The sequence below is a fragment of the Dermacentor albipictus genome, chromosome 4 (genome assembly GCF_038994185.2).
Source record: "Dermacentor albipictus isolate Rhodes 1998 colony chromosome 4, USDA_Dalb.pri_finalv2, whole genome shotgun sequence".
Classification (NCBI taxonomy): Eukaryota; Metazoa; Arthropoda; class Arachnida; order Ixodida; family Ixodidae; genus Dermacentor; species Dermacentor albipictus.
The window spans coordinates 118,712,791-118,731,448 of record NC_091824.1 but is presented as its reverse complement, the minus strand read 5'-3'; the positions used below and the strand labels follow the sequence as shown (position 1 = coordinate 118,731,448).

General features: G+C 43.7%; 1 long non-coding RNA gene across 2 annotated transcripts in view; it reads left to right on the top strand.

Moving 5' to 3' along the window:
- LOC135916012 (uncharacterized) overlaps nt 1-18,658 on the top strand; it is a 61,139-nt gene that overhangs the window by 16,381 nt on the left and 26,100 nt on the right. Inside the window, exons 1-5 of one of the 2 annotated variants that reach the window (XR_010568809.2) lie at nt 3,833-4,114; nt 4,184-4,262; nt 9,944-10,041; nt 12,139-12,215; nt 17,434-17,730. This is a non-coding gene — a long non-coding RNA (uncharacterized lncRNA). Of the gene's footprint in view, nt 1-3,832; nt 4,115-4,183; nt 4,263-9,943; nt 10,042-12,138; nt 12,216-17,433; nt 17,731-18,658 lie in introns of those variants that run through there. The other variant, XR_010568810.1, reaches the window with a different exon arrangement.

The following is an 18,658-nucleotide window of genomic DNA, read 5'->3' as shown; positions in this document are numbered from 1 at the left end:
GACAGGTTGGGTCAAGAGTAGCCAGGGCGATGGCCACTTCCTTGGCCGTCTCGGCGTTTTGGGTAACAATGCTGGCAGCATGTTGGAGCAAGCTGCCTGCTTTGGTAACCGCCGCAAAGCGACGTCCATCTTGGTATTTAGCTGCGTCGACGATGGTGGCGCCCGCGGTGTTGCCATAAGCATAAGGTCAGGGTGCATGTTTTGGGTAATAGGGTCGGCGTGTATCCATTGCTGAATGTCGCGTGGTATTGGGTTTTTGTCTCCATGTTGGCGGTGGTAGGTGATATCAAGCTTGGTTATAATGCTGCGGCCCGTTTCCGTGACGGTAAGCCGCTCCAGTTTGGATAGACGCTGCGCTTCGATTAACTCGTCTAGGGTGTTGTGGATACCTAATGGTAGTAGTTCCGTGCTGGTGTGGTTGGGTAGTCCTAAGGCCTGCTTACAGGCTCCTCTTATGATTATGTCCAGTTTTGTCTTTTCAGCTTTGTGCCAGTTGAGAAAGTAAGTAACGTAAGTAATGTGACAGACGATAAAAGATTTGACATGGTGGATGAGGCTTCATACCCCTTCGTCGGTTAGTCACTCGTTTCAGCAGTCTGGATGTATTAGCGGTCTGTCGAAGGATCTTGGAGATAGCCGTAGAGTTGACTCCGTTGGCTTCTATGGTCATACCAAGAATGCGGATATTATGAACCACGGGTATGGGTCTGCCATCCCTCAGGTGGAGTTCAATTACCTCGTATTGGTGTTTACTCGTGGAGCCCCGTGGGGGGCGTCTACGGAGTGTGGGACGGTATAGGAGAAGCTCCGACTTTTCAGGAGAACTGCGCATTCCCTTGCCTTGAACATAATTTTCTACAACGTCAATGGCGTCTTGTAGGGCAGTTTCGATTTGGCCGTCACTGCCCATTGCAGCCCCAATTGATGTCGTCGGCGTGTATGGTGTGTTCAATGCCGTCGAGTTTTTGTAGTTCTTGTGCAAATCCGATCATAACCAGATTAAACAGTATTGGGGAAATGACAGAGCCTTGCCGTGTGCCCGTGCTGCCGAGGGAGAGTTCCTCCGATCGAATGTCTCCGACCGAGAGGAATAAGGCCTCCCGATTTGATGGAAGTACATAGTTGTAAGTGCGTTCTCCAAGGTTGAGCAAGGAGATGCGTTCGAGAATGATGGAGTGCCTGATGTTATCGAAGGCGCGCTCGAGGTCGAGGCCCAAGATCGCCTTTGTGTGACGGGATTTGCCATCAAGGATTTGATGTTGAAGTTGGAGCATAGCGTCTTGGGGGGAAAGATGCTCTCTAAAGACAATTATCGAGTGGGGTAAACAGATTTGTCTTCGAGGCGAGTGTTTATACGGGTTAGGAGCGCGTGCCCCATGACCTTGCCTACACATGAAGTTAGCGAGATGGGCCGGAGAATGGCGAGGCTAGATGGCTAACCGGGTTGGCCGTTTTCCAAGTCGGAGGAACGGATCCTTGGCGCCAGCAGTTGTTGATATATTCTATGAGTTGTTTCATCGAGGGTTCATCTAGATTTCTTAGTGTTTTATTCCTAACACCATCTGAACCTGGAGCGGAACGGGTGTTCAGCTTGTGCAGGGCAGCATGAATCTCTGCCACGCTGAAATCCTCATCAAGGGCAGGGTTGAAGGTCCCCGTGTATGGCCCGTGAGATTGAGTGGGCCAAGATGGGATGTACTTTTGACATAAGATATTCTTAACATGGCCCTGGCCATGCGTCTTGCTTTCTGTGAATAAAAGCTTGTTGAGGCGATCTTGTTGATATGAGCGGGTGGTGGTGCTATCATTCAAATGTTTGAGGATTTTCCACGAGCAGGGGTAGTGGAGTTGCCCGTATAGAGAGTGACACAGCTCTCTCCATTGCTGTCGACTTAGAACGCGGCAGTGTGCTCCAATTTCTTTGTTGAGAAGTGCGACCTTCCGTCTCAGTCTTCTATTGAGTCGTTGTGCCTTCCAACTCGAGCTCACGGGTCCAAACCATGTCGCGGACTTCGATTCGTAATTGGGTTTAGGTGCATGTTAAAGAACCTCAGGTGGTAACTGAACAGGGTGCCTCATAAGCATATCACCAGACGTAAAACGCTAGAATTTGTTCAATTAAAAAAGAACAAGAAAAAAAGTAGGTATAGCTGCGTCATTCGGCTTTTTTCTAGGGGTGTAAACGAAAAAAATTATTCTCGAGTCTGATTACTGAGAAAAACATGTTACGCTTATCTTATATTTCATACCTTAATGCCGTTCCCGACTGTACGTCCGCTGAACTAAGCAGCTTCTAATATAAACGGCTGCTTTCAGTTCTCAGGTGCACTATCATATAAGCACAATATACTGAAGCATTTAAAGGAACGGCATGCCTCAAATACAAGTAAACATATTTCTAGATCTGCCGTGTTCGTTGTAGAAGACAAGTGGGGTACTACATTCGGCACCCAGTCTTAATGGGACTGTCAAAAAAAAAATGTTTTTCTTGCCTGAATCAAGTTTGCAGATTTACAGGCTGCCCCAAAACGGGGCGTTTATATTGGCTGACAGCTAGGAACTTGTTCACCAGAACCGATTATCACACGTGATTCTATCGGGAACCGGTGCGCCTCGGCGCAATAACCACGACTTTCCAGCAGCGCAATCAATCATTCGGACCAAGAGTCTTCACTTCCATCCACCTTCGAGGATTCAAAAAGTGCTGTTATTCCTTACATTCGAACGCAAACGGCTATTCAATAATTTTTAATAGTGGATTCTGAAGTCGAATACGATCTGAATAGCAAATACCATTCGATTACACTATATGCTTCTACTTCATTTCGCTTTCTGGCACGTTGAAGGAGATCGCCAGACAAGTCACGGATATTACTTTGGTTAAGACTCCCCGGTCTTCCCATTTGAGCCTGAGTACATAGGCAATATCTTTTCCCTAACCCTGTTGTTCATGTTAACGTCGAATAATTGCCTTGATTCCTTTTCTTGGAAAGTCCATTGGTTCACCTGGGGCTGGTACAGCTTTTAAAAGAAACACACTTTATTCCGGACAGAACTTCTCACTTTTTCAATCAGTGCATTTAGAATATTTTATCATTTTTCTATTGTGTATATGTCGTGGAGATATATGTCTACCTAGAATTGCATTGGTCATTTGCATCTCTTCGTGCCGCGCAGTTAATTAATCTAGTTCATTTCACCATAATATTGTTCTATTTGATCATTGTCCCTGATAAATATTCCACCAACAAGAAACGCGCGTCAAATGACACGATATCAATAACGTTTTCTTACGTTGCTTCATGTTGCAGATAGGCGGCCTCTGTGGAAATATTACGTGTTACATTTAGAAAACAACGTTAAGAACAGCAGTTCACCTGGCTAAAACTACAATTGGTACCGGCCGACAAGAGTCGCGGGCGCACCTGTGCAAGTAAAACCAGAAAAACAATTTACTGCACAGACTCTTTGCAAGAAAAACTCGCCATCCGCCAGAGTCCGCGCAACGAACGCGCGCTCTAAAGTCACTGGAGCGCGCTCGCTAGCAGACGACTCACTAGACAACGACAACAAAATTGAAGACGTCGTGTTGTATAACACATGCCTGAAATACACATACGTGGCAAAAATGTGATAATCAAAATTTGCAGTGGAAATAAAACACTATTATAAGAGAGCACGCGCGCAACCGGTCTCAGAGCACGCAACGATATTACGTTGAATATGCCGCGAAGTGACTCTATATCGAGTTCGCTCGCAGCGCCCTCGCAAAATTTTTCCACACGCGGCGCCTCAGCGAGAAAGCGTCGTTCGGACCACTAGACCATAGCCTAGTTACACGCGCCCGCGTTCCAGAAAATAGCCTAGTACCTTCCTTCAACTGGCGGAACGTTGAACTCAGCAGGCGTGCCGCTGCCGTCATAGTAGGAACATAGAGAAAGAAATTTCTTTCTCTATGGTAGGAAACTCTCTATCTGCCGTCGGTTCGCTCGGCTCCCGTCGCCTGCGTACCGTTTGTTTCGCTGGCGAATCATAGAGGGCGAACTACGGCGTCTGTTGCGCTCTGCACATCGGTCCACATTGCTCTACTCGCTCGAGCGGCCGGACGTTCTAGGTAGGTGTGATGTGTTTACAGGTTTCTCTTTGCAGCTTGGGAACTTATGGTTGCGACTCTTTCCTGCAGGTTTTCTCCGAATAGGTTGCAGTTGCTGATTGGTCAGTATGGCTGGACCGACGCCAGTGCAGGTGCATATTGAGTACTGGTAAGTTCTGCCAGTTTCTGCGACGTGCTGAGCCGCACAGTAGATGTGGGAAAAAGAAAAGAAGCAAAGTGTCTAAAGGTACGTCGTACGTGCCCGAATCCAAGAAGTTAATGCACGAGAAAGGCATAATCCGGCATAACGTGACCCATCACGAGCGCCGCAGGCGCCTGAAAGTTTTCATTCTTGACATCGGACGTACCTTTAGACATGGCGAAAAAGAAAATAAGTAAAAGACGCACTAGCCGGTGCATTAATTTGCTTGCTATCCGCCGTTGTAGTTGTCATGAATGTTTGGTTCTCGCATCAGCTTGCGTTGTGTCCTTGTGTGGCCTCGAAAAACAGGTTAGGATTGGCAAGCAATCGCGTTTTGAAACTTTTCCTACGCGTTAGTTTTCGAGCTTGGCATGGCTTCAGAAGCGTAGAAGCCGGCACTTGACGTCGTATTTCGTAGACCCTAAAGCCCCTCCATCCGCGCGCCACCGCCGCTCTCTTAAGTACCGCCAACCGCCTTTTCCCCTCACACCAAATCCGGTTCCGGCATTTCCGCTTCCGGCGTTTCCGGTTCCGGCATGTCCGGTTTTAAGATTTCCGGTTCCGGCGTTTACGCTTCCCGGAGTAACCGGAGTTGCGCTGCGAGAATTTCCACTGTGATTGCAGACGATGGTGAGACGCCCGTGCTTAGCAACCGGTGCTAATTTGAGTAGCTCGCTCTAGCCATTCCACCAAGCGTCATTCGTGTGCATCTACGTGCTTGTTTGCGTACGCTGCGCCCGCACGCTTTGCCTGTCGTCCCCTTTCTCTGACAAAGTGCGGAGAGCCATGGGCTGGGGCACAACACATGAACGTAATTCGCCGTACACATCTGCTCGCGTCACAGCACTAACACAATTCGCCGTACACCTTTGCACGCGTTACAACACGCGCGCACGCACCAATTCACTGCACACCTCCGCGCATATCCCACAAGAAAAGCACACTTGCTTTCACCATGTCACTGAATGCCTTCCACGCAAATTTGAACTTGTTATATTTCATAGCTTCACGTCATTGCAGTTCTTCACGCAGTGCACGCACTTGGTACGTTCGTTACCTTCGATCTGCCGTACGAGACAAGTTCAACCTCAGAATCAACAGCATAAACTCTATGCGTCTGCCGTACAAATTGGCGTCGCGAACTCCTTCACTAAAGTCCCTCCATACGTGCTGGCTGAAGGGGATGTATGCTTCAAAACAAGAAGAATTCAAAGGGGACAAGCTGTTGTATTGCGCTGAAGTAGTAGTTTGCGGTCGCTGTTTTCCAAATGCACGAAAAACGGGAGCGGTCTCCAAGCACCCAGGCACTGCATTCCACTGTACGTTGTCTCTCGAGGCTCAATCCGTCGCAGGTTGACGCGAAGCAGCGAACACGACCAGATCGCCGATTACAATAGGCGGTGGTTCTTGGATGGAATCGCATTAACAGTTTCAACCGCAGCTGGTGCAATTAAAGCCTCTCCGTAGACGCGAAAGCAAACAACGCTAAAAACATAGCGTCACTTCGACTCGGAACAGGAAGCTGAAGCTACGTAAGTTCCGCTTGGCGCCGGAAGCTGAGGGGATGAGTGGGAGTGGAGCGTGGAGGAGGAGGGTAGGTTGGCGGTACTTAGCTTGGTCGGCGGTGGCGCGTGGATGTAGGGGCTTTAGTAGACCCACTCTCCCCTTTCATTCCGTACCCTTTCCTCGTCGCCATTCTCCGCGAATTATCTAGCACACCAGAGACGCACATTCGTGTACTGAGAAGCCGTAACCATATCGAAACACTATTGCACCAAATTACAAAAGCAACATCGTAATAAAATATTAGTGTAATGGTTACTTTGAGCGGGAAAGAGCGAAATCAGTGTGAAGCAGTGAGGCAAAAATTGTGCCTAAATTGACCGTTGAGCAAAACATTGAACGTAACTTTTGCCAATGTATTGTGGCCAAGCTGCTGAGGAATGTTTTGGTTACTTATTTTCTATCCGTTAGTTGTATCTAAAAGGCAACTGGGCCAGTTCTGCACACTGATTTCATATCTACAGACACACTGGCTGGAACGTTAAGAAGCAAGGTTTTTTTTTTTTTCTGTGTGTGTGTGTTCTTCCTTTGTTAGCATGCCCTGACCGATTACTTTAACCCAACAAAGCCTAGGTATCATTTTTGATGCGATGAATTTGATGCTGAAATCTCTATTGAAGCGCTGGAAATCGAATATAGAGCCCATACTAGCGTTTTTAATATGTTGAATGCAGTTGTCACTTGTGGCTAGTCCACCGAATGAACTACGAATTAATTACCATACTAATCAATTTTTAGCCAGTTATCATTTCACTGTTTTCTTCATACCAATCTACTTGCCATGGCTAAAGATAAATGTGAACAAGTAATTTAGTGTTCTTTGATGTGAAATCATCTTCAGGCTTTGTGGGGTTAAATAAAAATAAAAGGAACTGGTGGAAGCTGTTCGAACTTCCTCTATAGGTTATGACCCGCACATGACATATCATCACGAATGTCATCCAGTTCCACGGCTTTGCTAGAGACGTGCCTAATTACATTAAATTATCAAAGTACTGAGACAATATTTTCGACTTGTACATTTAATTTTTAATTCTTTAAAGGCCGAACTCTCTGAACCGTAGAAAGAATACAGGCATACGTGGGAGCACACTAAACAATTTAATCCATGATATCTTTCTTACGAGCCAGTTGTGGTATCGGCACCGAAGATTTGTGATACATTGGCGCACACCATTCCTTCAATCCCTGTGGCTGCCATGCATAGGCATAGCCAGAACAAATATACAAAGCGCTTCTGTTAAGTTTTTGACTGGCTTCTTCATAACTAGCGTTATTGCTACCTAATGTCAGAAAATATTGCCCTGTGTCAAGACGTCATAATATTTTTTTCAATAATGCCAGGTCTGGTGTTTGAGGCCAACTTTAATATCAAATGATAGTATCTTTCCAGTGTTTCCCAACTTTCATACTTGCTAAGTGTCATCCTTTTACGTGTGAGAAACTGAGTAGTAGCATTTCGACAACCTTGAAATGTGTGTCAGTACTCGTTTGGGTTGCAGCTCTTTGCCCTACTAGGGGTCCTCGAACAGGTTGTGCCACATCAGTACACTCTATTTTCCCAACACCTGTCTCTTAGGAAGAATTTCTTGAGTGTGACTCGTAATTCTTTGTAAATACGCCCAGACATTATGGATTGTTGGCTTTACATGACACAACCTTCGGCGCCAGTATCGAGCCAACCAGGTTACAAAGTTCAGTGGCTTGGCACATTTTAAATGTTGTTGTATAAGTTAAATAAAACCATTATAGGCAAACTTGAACTCTGATGTGCTTGATAACCATGCCTTGTTTTTCATTTTCGGTTCGTAAATGTGCTCATTCACCCCCTAGTATTTTTTTACAGACTTCGTGCAACTTAAGTACTTCTGAGCCTATTGTCTCATTTGACCATAATACATTATTGACCTACATTTGACATATTTGACTTTGTCAAAAGTTAATGTATCATTGCTGAGAACATTAACCTTTCCTTTATGGTTACCTTTCGTGGTTTCCTTTATTACTTGTCGTATAGCTTGCCAAGGTGCAACTGCTGCTGGCGTGATAAAGAATATCCTTGAATTCTCTGTAGTCATTACATTGAAATTAGCTAATGCCAACTAGACTCTTACATTCATAAGCTTTAGGCTAAAACGTGTGTTGTAGTCTAATACTCATATTTTACACTTGTAAGTTTTGTAACCTGAAATGACAAACACCACTTAATCTTTCATAGTGTTTAAGTTTGTAATTTTGTTCATGTGAGTAGCCCCAAGCAGTTTAAACATCCAGAAATCTTTCTTTTTATAAAAATGTCTGCATTAAATATTGCTTTATCCATGTGTTTGGGCTTGCATTGTTTGGAACACTGAACACAGTCATACCAGTTGGTTGTGCCAAGTTCTTAAAGCCGCAATAACTTGCATTGGGTTATTATTTGCCTTGGGTTTTGCATTGTTTGATACAATACACACACTCATTCCAGTTGGTTGTGTCAAGTTCTTAAAGCCACGTTTATTGATTGCTCTTGAACAACTGTTTTATTAACGCGATAGTGTTAAGAGCCCCATGTTGCAGAAAATCCGGCATTAGCATCCGGCGTCGGGTGTTGTTTCAGCAAAAAGAATTTTGAACTAATTTCGAACCACGCATACCAAATCACTCTTCTACCACCAAAGTTGCTCATGCCTGGTCTTTTATTCTTTACAAAGTTATTCCTTGGAATTTTGAGAATGGCAGCGCATAAACAAATGCAATGGAAAAAAAAAACGCCGACAGCGCATATATTTTGTTATCACTTCTCGGACTGAAATATTAAAAGTGCGAAACACTAACAGGAGATCTACCCACGCAAGGGGCCACGTTTCTACCAGAAAGCTTGCCTTCGTGCATAGCGTTCGCGGTTAGCGTTTCTCGGTAAGTGTTACGGTTACAGAAGCTGCAGTTGCCAGGAAGCGTGAAAGGCAATCGGGGGTCTTTGAATGTTATCACGTTCCACTTTTAAAGGCAAAGCTTAAGCATCCTCCAATTTTTTCTGTGGCAATCTGTTCTCATGCTTATATATGCAGAGAAAGCACGCTTATATATTTGCAGCATGCTTAACACTTGATAATATATGTTGCATTTTAATTTTACAATGACCTCGCACTGAAATCATAGTGAATAGAAGATCAGTAACATCAGTTTTGTATTGCTTATCACAACATAATTTTTCACTTCTTTTACTGTACCATATTGTATTTGGGTGCTATAGAATGCGTCGCTGTATTTTCTTGATTGATCTGTGCTTTATTGCTTTGCTAAATTGGATTAGTCAGCAAATTGAATTTTCCTGTGGTAGCACAAATCTAAACCTTTAAAGAGGGCTCATAACATGAAAAGCTTATTGCTAAGTGTTGTGTTGCAACAGGCCTTGTGGAGTCATTTTCAGCTTGCATTTGCTGAAATAAAAAATATTCAGTTTGCTGCTGTATGAAAAAAAGCATTTCTGCAAAAGAAAAAGGACAGTCATAGGTGCTACCTGTATTTATTTATTTATTTATTTACTTGTTTATTTATTTATTTATTTCTGTTTTTAAAGGTCCTGTTTCACAACTAACCAGTCTTGTCCACTCGATTCTCGTTTTTCCCTATTCCGTTCTTTCGACTGAATTTCTGCTGAATCCATAAAGGATGCACAGTGTTGCCCACACTTATGAAAAAAACGTCATAATATTAAATATTTAGTTTGGTAGGAAGGTTTAGAGGATGTTTTATTGGTTTATGTCTATGTTATGTGTCCTATTGGTTAGTTCATGTAGAAGAAATGTGGAAGTTATTTTTGAATTGAATATTGATGATTTCTGCCTTGTGAGTGAGGGACCCAGTAATTTCTTACGTGCAGGATGGAGTGCAATTTTGGTAGTTTGAAATTCAAGCGCCATTGCCTTAAATGCATCAGACCTTGTAATGAAGCTATCAACTACATGTGTAAATGTTTGCCAAGTGAACTACGAGTATTATCCTTGTGCTCCCAATTGAGCACCCCTGCTCACATAACTTGCAACGCAGTTCTTGTTAGTGCTTTCTGTTTTATTTGTAGCACCATGTCTTTTTTCTTTCAGTGGTGGATGAGGGTACGCCCCTCGCTTTCAGGAGCTAAGGAACCAAATCCTTGTCAGAGTACCAACTGCCAACGTGACTGGCACAGTAGGACGCCAAAGTAAGTGCATTCTGTGGGCCATTATGGCTGCGTGGTGGGCTTGCTTCACACTGGCACCCTTATGTAGGAATTTGCTTAAGTTTCCTACAAAAATTACTAGATAAAAGTTAGTGCTGCGATTGGTTGCCTACTGTGGGAATGGGAATAATATGTGGGTTTGCTCTTGTGTCATTATTTATTGCACCTCATCCTTCCAAATTTCCAGAAAACTAGTATCTTTCTTAACACACAAAGGCAAGTCTCTGTGTGCATGCATATCGGTTGCAAAAAGTTGTAGTTGGATAGGACATCAGAGAAATGGCCATCATAAATGGACACTTGTCACCTGTCATGTTGCATGGTTGAACATATTTTGCAGTTTCGGGAACCAAATAGCATGTCTTTCTGTATTGGTTACATTATCCAGTGTCACATTGTGCAACTAAAAACAGTGTTACTTCCAGTTATAGCCCCCAAAAAAAGTACACATACACATGAAGAAGACACGATAGACACATAGACAAGACACAAAGAAAGACACATAGACACGAAGAAGACACGTTGTGTCTTCGTCGTGTCTATGTGTACTTTCTTTGCGCTGTATCTGGAAGTAACTATGTTAGACCAACTAGCCCAATAGATGGATTTTCTGAAAAAACAGTGTGGATGCTTGACTATGACTGTCAGCTATGCTTACTTTACCTATTGGCTACTACAATTATGCAGCCAGCGCAGTGGTGTGGTGGTTTAGTGTTGCACTGCTAAGCCCAAGGGCACGGGACTGAATCTCGGCCCCAGCGGCCGCATTTCTATGAAGGTGAAATGCAAGAATGCCTGTGTACCATGCATTCGGTGCACATTAGAGAACGCCAGGCGGTCAAAATCTGTATGAATCTGTAGTCCCCCACTACGGCATGCCTCATAATCGTATTGTAGTTTTGGCATGTAAAACCTCAGAATTTAATTTTTACTAAATATTACACACACTGTGTGGCCTACCTTCTAGTTGTTTGGGCACATAATATCTCGGAATATCACACACTTACGCACTCCCTGTGGCCTACCTTCTGTATTACTTCTGCCCCATTCGTGCATTACGCAAAGTTGTGCTGTCATGTTCATCATTTAATGCACTCGGCGATAAATAATACAGTATAAAGCAACATTTTTCATAATAACACCCGAACTGCCGGTCTTGGAATTATCAGTGTGTGTGTGTGTGTGTGTGTGTGTGTGTGTGTGTGTGTGTGTGTGTGTGTGTGTGTGTGTGTGTGTGTGTGTGTGTGTGTGTGTGTGTGTGTGTGTGTGTGTGTGTGTGTGTGTGTGTGTGTGTGTGTGTGTGTGTGTGTGTGTGTGTGTGTGTGTGTGTGTGTGTGTGTGTGTGTGTGTGTGTGTGTGTGTGTGTGTGTGTGTGTGTGTGTGTGTGTGTGTGTGTGTGTGTGTGTGTGTGTGTGTGTGTGTGTGTGTGTGTGTGTGTGTGTGTGTGTGTGTGTGTGTGTGTGTGTGTGTGTGTGTGTGTGTGTGTGTGTGTGTGTGTGTGTGTGTGTGTGTGTGTGTGTGTGTGTGTGTGTGTGTGTGTGTGTGTGTGTGTGTGTGTGTGTGTGTGTGTGTGTGTGTGTGTGTGTGTGTGTGTGTGTGTGTGTGTGTGTGTGTGTGTGTGTGTGTGTGTGTGTGTGTGTGTGTGTGTGTAATTTCAGGATTGGGAAAACAAAAAGTTTGGGCCCATAGAAATGTATGGGCACTGGCCAGGACCATCGATCAGGATCAAATTAAAAAGAGAAAAAATTAGCTGGACTCCAAATAATGGAAGTCTACAATACTTGGATGTTTCCTGCTGCTACTGTAAGCTGGAAACTTTCCCCCGTGTTCTGCTTGTTCTGGATGTCCACATTTGTTTGGCGGGAGAGAAATTATGTTGAAAGAAATGGTTGCTCTCTCTCTCTCCATGGAAAACCTGCAAAAGTCTGGGAATATTGAACAAGGAACTTGCTAAACACCTTGACTGTCCATTTGAGATGACACTACCGCTGATGCTTCTGTTCCTTTCTGCTGATGGTACATGGCAGCTATCCAACTTGTCTTCATCACACTAAGCTAATTTTTTAACCTCTGTTGCAGCGTCCTTTGAAGTGACAATAAATAATGTCCTGGTATACTCTAAGCTCGTAAAGGGTAACTTTCCTGACTTTGAAGAGGTAAGTTAACACCAGTTGCACGTTCATTTTATCAACTGTAATATATTTAAAAAGAATACTCTTTCAACACTTGCCCAGCCACCATTTCCTGCATAAATGTTCTTGTTAATACCTAAACTTAATTTGATTGCTGTTATTCTCTACTGCTCATCTAATGGTCTTCGTTAATTTTATGCTTCAATAATGCATGCTCACTAGACTCAGTTTTGGGGCCTAATGTTCCTTACAGATACTCTTTGTGAAGGAAGCACCATGTACCATTTTATAAGTTTGCTTTCAGCCTTTGCATTAAGCCTAGTTATTTAGCAACCTTTTTTAATCAGTGCCGTCTCATTTTCAATTTTCGCTATATAAAAAAAATTATCAGAAAATCTGTTGCACGACATGCTCCCGCTAACTTGCATTTGCTTTTACAGTGAAACTGTTAGCCTCTTTTTGGTTGGCATTTTTCACGTCCATCAGCAAAAAATCTGGGCCAATCCCAATGGCAATGCAGGGCCAGGAGCAGCAGGTTGTACGCGCATAAGGCCAGAGGCTTAAGCAGTCAGCAAAGTAACGCAAACAGTGCATATGTCCTTTGGAATCACATGCAACATACAGAACAACACGGATTTCAATAAAGAACAAACATAAAACAGTCATCAGAACCACATAATTGGTGATAAGGCGTTCTTGAGAACATGTTAAGAAGAAGCACATAACAATCATTCGAGCCACATAATTGATGATAAGGTACTCCTGATAACACATTAAGAGCAAGCACAAAACAATCATCTGAACTACAGAATTGATAAGGCTTTCCTGATAGCAATGCAAAGCATGTAGTGCTCCCCACATACATTTCTCTGTAAAGATTATTGTTTCGTAAGCCGCACCGCCGACGGCAGTTTGCAACAAGGGGAGTGATGTCCCTAGCCTTTCGTATATTAGATAACCAGCCTAGCAACTGGTTTCAGTGTCGTTGCAGCACCATTATGGGTGGCAGAATGCTGTCAAAATTACCATAATTACCGTTACTCTAAAGCAATAAAGCATTGCCTACCGCCAGCAGCAGTTGCAGTGGTGGTTTCCAACAGTTTCGCTGGACATCTACTTTCGCAAGGTTGGATGACAAGGTTGGGATGAGTTTTATTTCTTTCAAGGGGCGGGGGGGGGGAGGGGGGGGTGTACAGGGTATTGAGGTACAGGGTGTATTGAGGGCCTCACGTGGCACCTGCGGTTTCTCATCTGCTACTGTTCCGTTGTACACGGAACCTCACCTGATGCTGTCGCTGTAAATTTGCTTGCATTACAGTTAAGCATGCCCGAAGGCAAGTCTTTCACATGGTTATCGCCCATCTTAGGATAACTGGGATAAGCTGCTAGAAGAATAAGGAACTGCTCTAAGAGTAACTGCTTTTTTACATGTGGTGCATTCATGAGTGACTCTGACCTCTCTGAGTCTGACCATGAGTGACCTTAGACGTCTGTCAACCAAAGGACCAGGCTGGGTTCTGTAAAGGCTACTCAACAATAGACCATATTCACACTATCAATCAGGTGATAGAGATATGTGCGGAATATAACCAACCCTTATATATAGCTTTCATTGATTACGAGGAAGCGTTTGGTTTAGTCGAAACCTCAGCAGTCATGGAGGCGTTACGGAATCAGGGTGTAGACGAGCCGTATGTAAAAATACTGAAACATATCTATAGCGACTCCACAGCCACCATAGTCCTCCATAAAGAAAGCAACAAAATCCCGCTAAAGAAAGGCGTCAAGGAGGGAGATACGATCTCTCCAATGGTATTCACAGCGTGTTTACAGGAGATATTCAGAGACCTGCAGTGGGAAGAATTGGGGATAAGAGTTAATGGAGAATACCTTAGTAACTTGCGATTCGCTGATGATATTGCCTTGCTTAGTAACTCAGGGGACCAATTGCAATGCATGCTCACTGACCTGGAGAGGCGAAGCAGAAGGGTGGGTCTAAAAATTAATCTGCAGAAAACTAATGTTTAACAGTCTCGGAAGAGAACAGCAGTTTACGACAGGCAGCAAGGCACTGGAAGTGGTAAGGGAATGCATCTACTTAGGGCAGGTAATGACCGCGGATCCGGATCATGAGGCTGGAATAATCAGAAGAATAAGAATGGGCTGGGGTGCGTTTGGCAGGCGTTCTCAGATCATGAACAGCAGGTTGCCGTTATCCCTCAAGAGAAAAGTGTACAACAGCTGTGTCTTACCAGTACTCACCTACGAGTCAGAAATCTGGAGGCTTACTAAGAGGGTTCTACTTAAATTGAGGACGACACAACGAGCTATGGAAAGAAGAATGATAGGTGTAACGTTAAGGGATAAGAAAAGAGCAGACTGCGTAAAGGAACAAATGCGAGTTAATGATATCCTAGTTGAAATCAAGAAAAAGAAATGGGCATGGGCAGGACATGTAATGAGGAGGGAAAATAGTCGATGGTCATTAAGGGTTACGAACTAGACTCCAAGGGAAGGGAAGCGTAGCAGGGGACCGCAGAAAGTGAGGTGGGGCGGATGAGATTAAGAAGTTTGCAGGGACAACATGGCCACAATTAGTACATAACCGGGGTAGTTGGGGAAGTATGGGAGAGGCCTTTGCCCTGCAGTGGGTGTAACCAGGCTGGTGGTGGTGGTGGTGGTGGTGGTGGTGATGATGATGATGCCTGTTCAGTGGCAACCACACAGCCATGTGTTAGCTAGCATTTATTTGGCCCTAGAAGCCAAGCTAAATCAATCCATTCCAGCGTCATTAGAGTGTGGGTGTGTTTGGTGGCACATTGTAACTTGACTGCAGGAAATTGAAACTTCTTTGTGCTATACAATGCATTACGAAGGTTTTATGTAAGTCTTGCACATTTGCAGAATATGTGGACCAGCTAAAGGTGATTTGAATTGCAGCTCTTTTCATGGGGAGCTTGGGAAAGAAAGCCACGCTCTCAACTGAATGAATAAGTCATACGGTCTGTTGTTATACATTTTAGGGCTCACTTGTATGTCCTCCTGGTAAATCTGCATCGATTAATGGCGAACACCATGCGTGTAACCTTAAAATATACTTCGTGCATGCACCATGTCCGGTTACAGAGGTGGTAGCTGAGCACGTTGACAAAAGAGCTGCTTGCTTTCATGAAACTTGTTAACCAACACTATCCAATGGCACTCAAATCACTCAATCACTCAAATGTGCACTCCAAGTACTCTATATTCTGCTCAACCACACCATACAAGATCAGACTTGTGGCCGCAAAATGCAAACCGAGGATGCGAAGTTTCGGTTTTAGTCTACTGTAGCGGCCGATTGGCAGTCAATGGATCAGAGAATATGCGGACAGAAATTGCATTCACCGCAGTGATGTTCACAACGCGACTTGCCCAGATCGAGTCACAGAGTTTTAAGAAACCATTGTTTGCATTCAAAATATAGGCTGCCGTTTTACATTGACTTCATGGGGCAGGCCTAATAATTGATTGCAAAACATTGGTTACCAATGCTGGTTGGAAAGCCACTGAACACTATTTTTCCTTTATTCTTTTCATAAATGTCAGTTGTGATTTTTCTTTCTCCTTGCCAATTTATATGAAATACTGGCAAACATGCTATGACCAACTGACATGCTATGACCATTTATTCTGTGGTACTCTGCTATGCCATCTGAATGTTGTCAAGAATATAAAAATTAACTAAGGGCATTATACGAACCACGTTTACTGTATGTTTATGGGTGTAGGTCATGGTCGTCACAGTCAGTATTTCTTAATTGTGCACGAACACATATAAACTTACCTATCAACAAGATGTCAATCAAAAACTTGTGGATGATGTTTAAACATGAGCGATAACTGGACATAAAGTAACCTAGGATTTGCATTATCCACCATGCTTATCCAGTAAGTGAGGTAATTATGTTAGCTAATTAAACTTAAATATTAGTTGCTTGAGCGGAACGAAAAGGAAAGTATTGACTAGTATTAACACAAGCATGTCAACATCCAGTGGGTGCTGTTTGCATAAATCCATTGGTACTTTTTGTTTTCTTGGTCACATGTAGCTGGCATGTCCGGTACGTAACTTAATAGTTGTTTTTGAGGAACACATATGGGTTTCTTTTGTCGGGTGTATGACATATATTTTCTTTAGTGAATTTTCCTCCATGTTGCGGGCTTCCGCAGAACTGATTTGCCATAACCTGATTTGTCTGTACTTCACTCATTTTGATCCTTGCCTAACATGCTCCAAAATGTGCTCCTGCTCCAAGACGAACAATTCCTGCTCCAAACCTGCTCCAATGTGTTGCTCCCAGAGCTGCTCCAAATCTCCCTTGACCGCTTCTATCACTGGGAGTTGTATGAGGGGAGAGGGCATTTATGTAATGTCACCCTTGCTGTCGGAGCCCTGTATTAACCACACATTTCTTGTCAACGCAAGTTCTTGCCTGCATTGTTACTTTGGCCCGGTAATCACTATAAAAAAATAGTGTATAAAAAAAAACTATGTATTCAAAAGGGAAAAGGTTGTCCGTAGTGAGTATTGAACCTATGACTCCACACTCAGAAGCAGAGTGTCTTACTCACTGGGCTAAACCAGCACCTCACAGATAGCAGGCCTGTACACTCTGCTTTGTGACATCATGCTACTTGGACCGAAATTCCCATTGCGAAGCCTGGCATGGTGAAAGCAGTGACATCAAGATCACCGCGGCTTAGTCAAGAGTATCTCCATTAGATTCTGTGGCAGTCAGACAAGGTTGCAAGACATCACGGATCATAGTGCACCGGACTTTGATCTAGGAGGCATTGGCCAAGCGTCTCAACGCACTCGCTTACCTGGAGTAGTTTATAACTCAAAGGACTGCTCAGTGGTGTTCAATTAGACATTAATGCTTTCGTATTCAGAGAAGTGCTTAAAGGTCTTCGCACTTTCAAGTCATGGAGACTTAATACCGTAATTATGGGCCAACAGCTATCTATACAAAAAAAAAGCAAATATTTTGTCAAAACTTCTTCATTATCATATGGGATGCATGACAGGTTATGAGAATCGTTGTACTCTTGTTGTTGGTGCACGGAAATATTTTCTCTCTATATCCTTCAATCCTATCTCTTTGCGGCTAACATCCCTGTCTAATTTTTCTCTACCTATCTTGGTTTTTCAGCATTAGTTTGCCAAGTCGATAATTCCAAACATACTTTACTTTTTCAGGTTGTCCAGCGAGTACTTGACGCCAGCCTTGGCAAGGAGGTGAAGCCTTGCGTGAAGCTTGGTGCGAGCGGCAAATGCTCTTTGTTATAGCACGGCACCTCATTGGGTGCTCTCTGCGCATTTGCTCTGCCAGTTGACCATGCAGTTGGCCTTCCTGAACAATAGCTGAAGGCTTTGGAAAGCGCATTTATGATGGCTTGACCCCAAATCTTGAAAGAGTCTTGCCTGAAGAACCAGCGTGTTCCTGCCCGGCGCTACTTGCTGTGTGAAAGCCACTCATGTATGGACCTTGTGGAAGTAAATGCATTTGTTTCATTCTTAGTCTTTTTTTCTAGAAGTTCCTAATTCTGTGAAATAACAAGAGCCGAAATAACTTAAACTTGCTTGATGCGACATAGCGAGGACTATTATATAATAATCTGCTCTAGATTGAAACTTGTTTGTGGGACCATGTGGCATATGTCTCTCTGACATGTTGTTGAAGTCTCTCACCTGCTGTTTTGAGTATCTGATGAAATGCTGACCTTGCAAGTGATAAGACATGCGACTGTTTCTTTTTGCGACTGTTTGTGTTTGGGAAGTAGAACTTTGCACAAAAATTCTATGGATGCATTGTTTCTGTGACAAGAAGCACAGCATTGGCATCTTCAACAAGAGGTGCGGCATCTCAACAGCAGTTTCACCACATACTAGCTGTCGCGACAGAAGAATGCAAGAACACTCACCATGGTGATGGTACCAACATGCGGTGGTACCGCATGTTGGTACCATCCTACCATGCTATTTCTTAGATTCCACTGCCTTCGAGGTTAGTTCACGAAACTGGCTACAGTCACAATAAATCGCGGTTAGTTCCTGAAGAATGCTAAAAGCATTTGAAGTGCTTTTATGTGCATTAGTACAAGTGGGTAGATGGAGCATTTATTAATGCTATTCTTTATCTGATAAGTACAGACAGCTCGGGAAAGTCCATCATGTCAGTTTTTGCCATATGAGAAAAAAATGGAAGAGCGGATGCGACATTGGTGCACATCACTCCATACATTATCTCAGCAGCTCACCAATGGCCTAGAAGTAGACAAGGCCCATGCGATCTATCCTCAAGTGGTCACTGCTTCATCATGCAGCAAAATATTGAATTGCATGTGTGTTTGCTTTCCGTACATCAATTTGGCATTTAATAACCGTGTGTTTCTTCATTTTCAACTTTGGTATTGAGACGCTG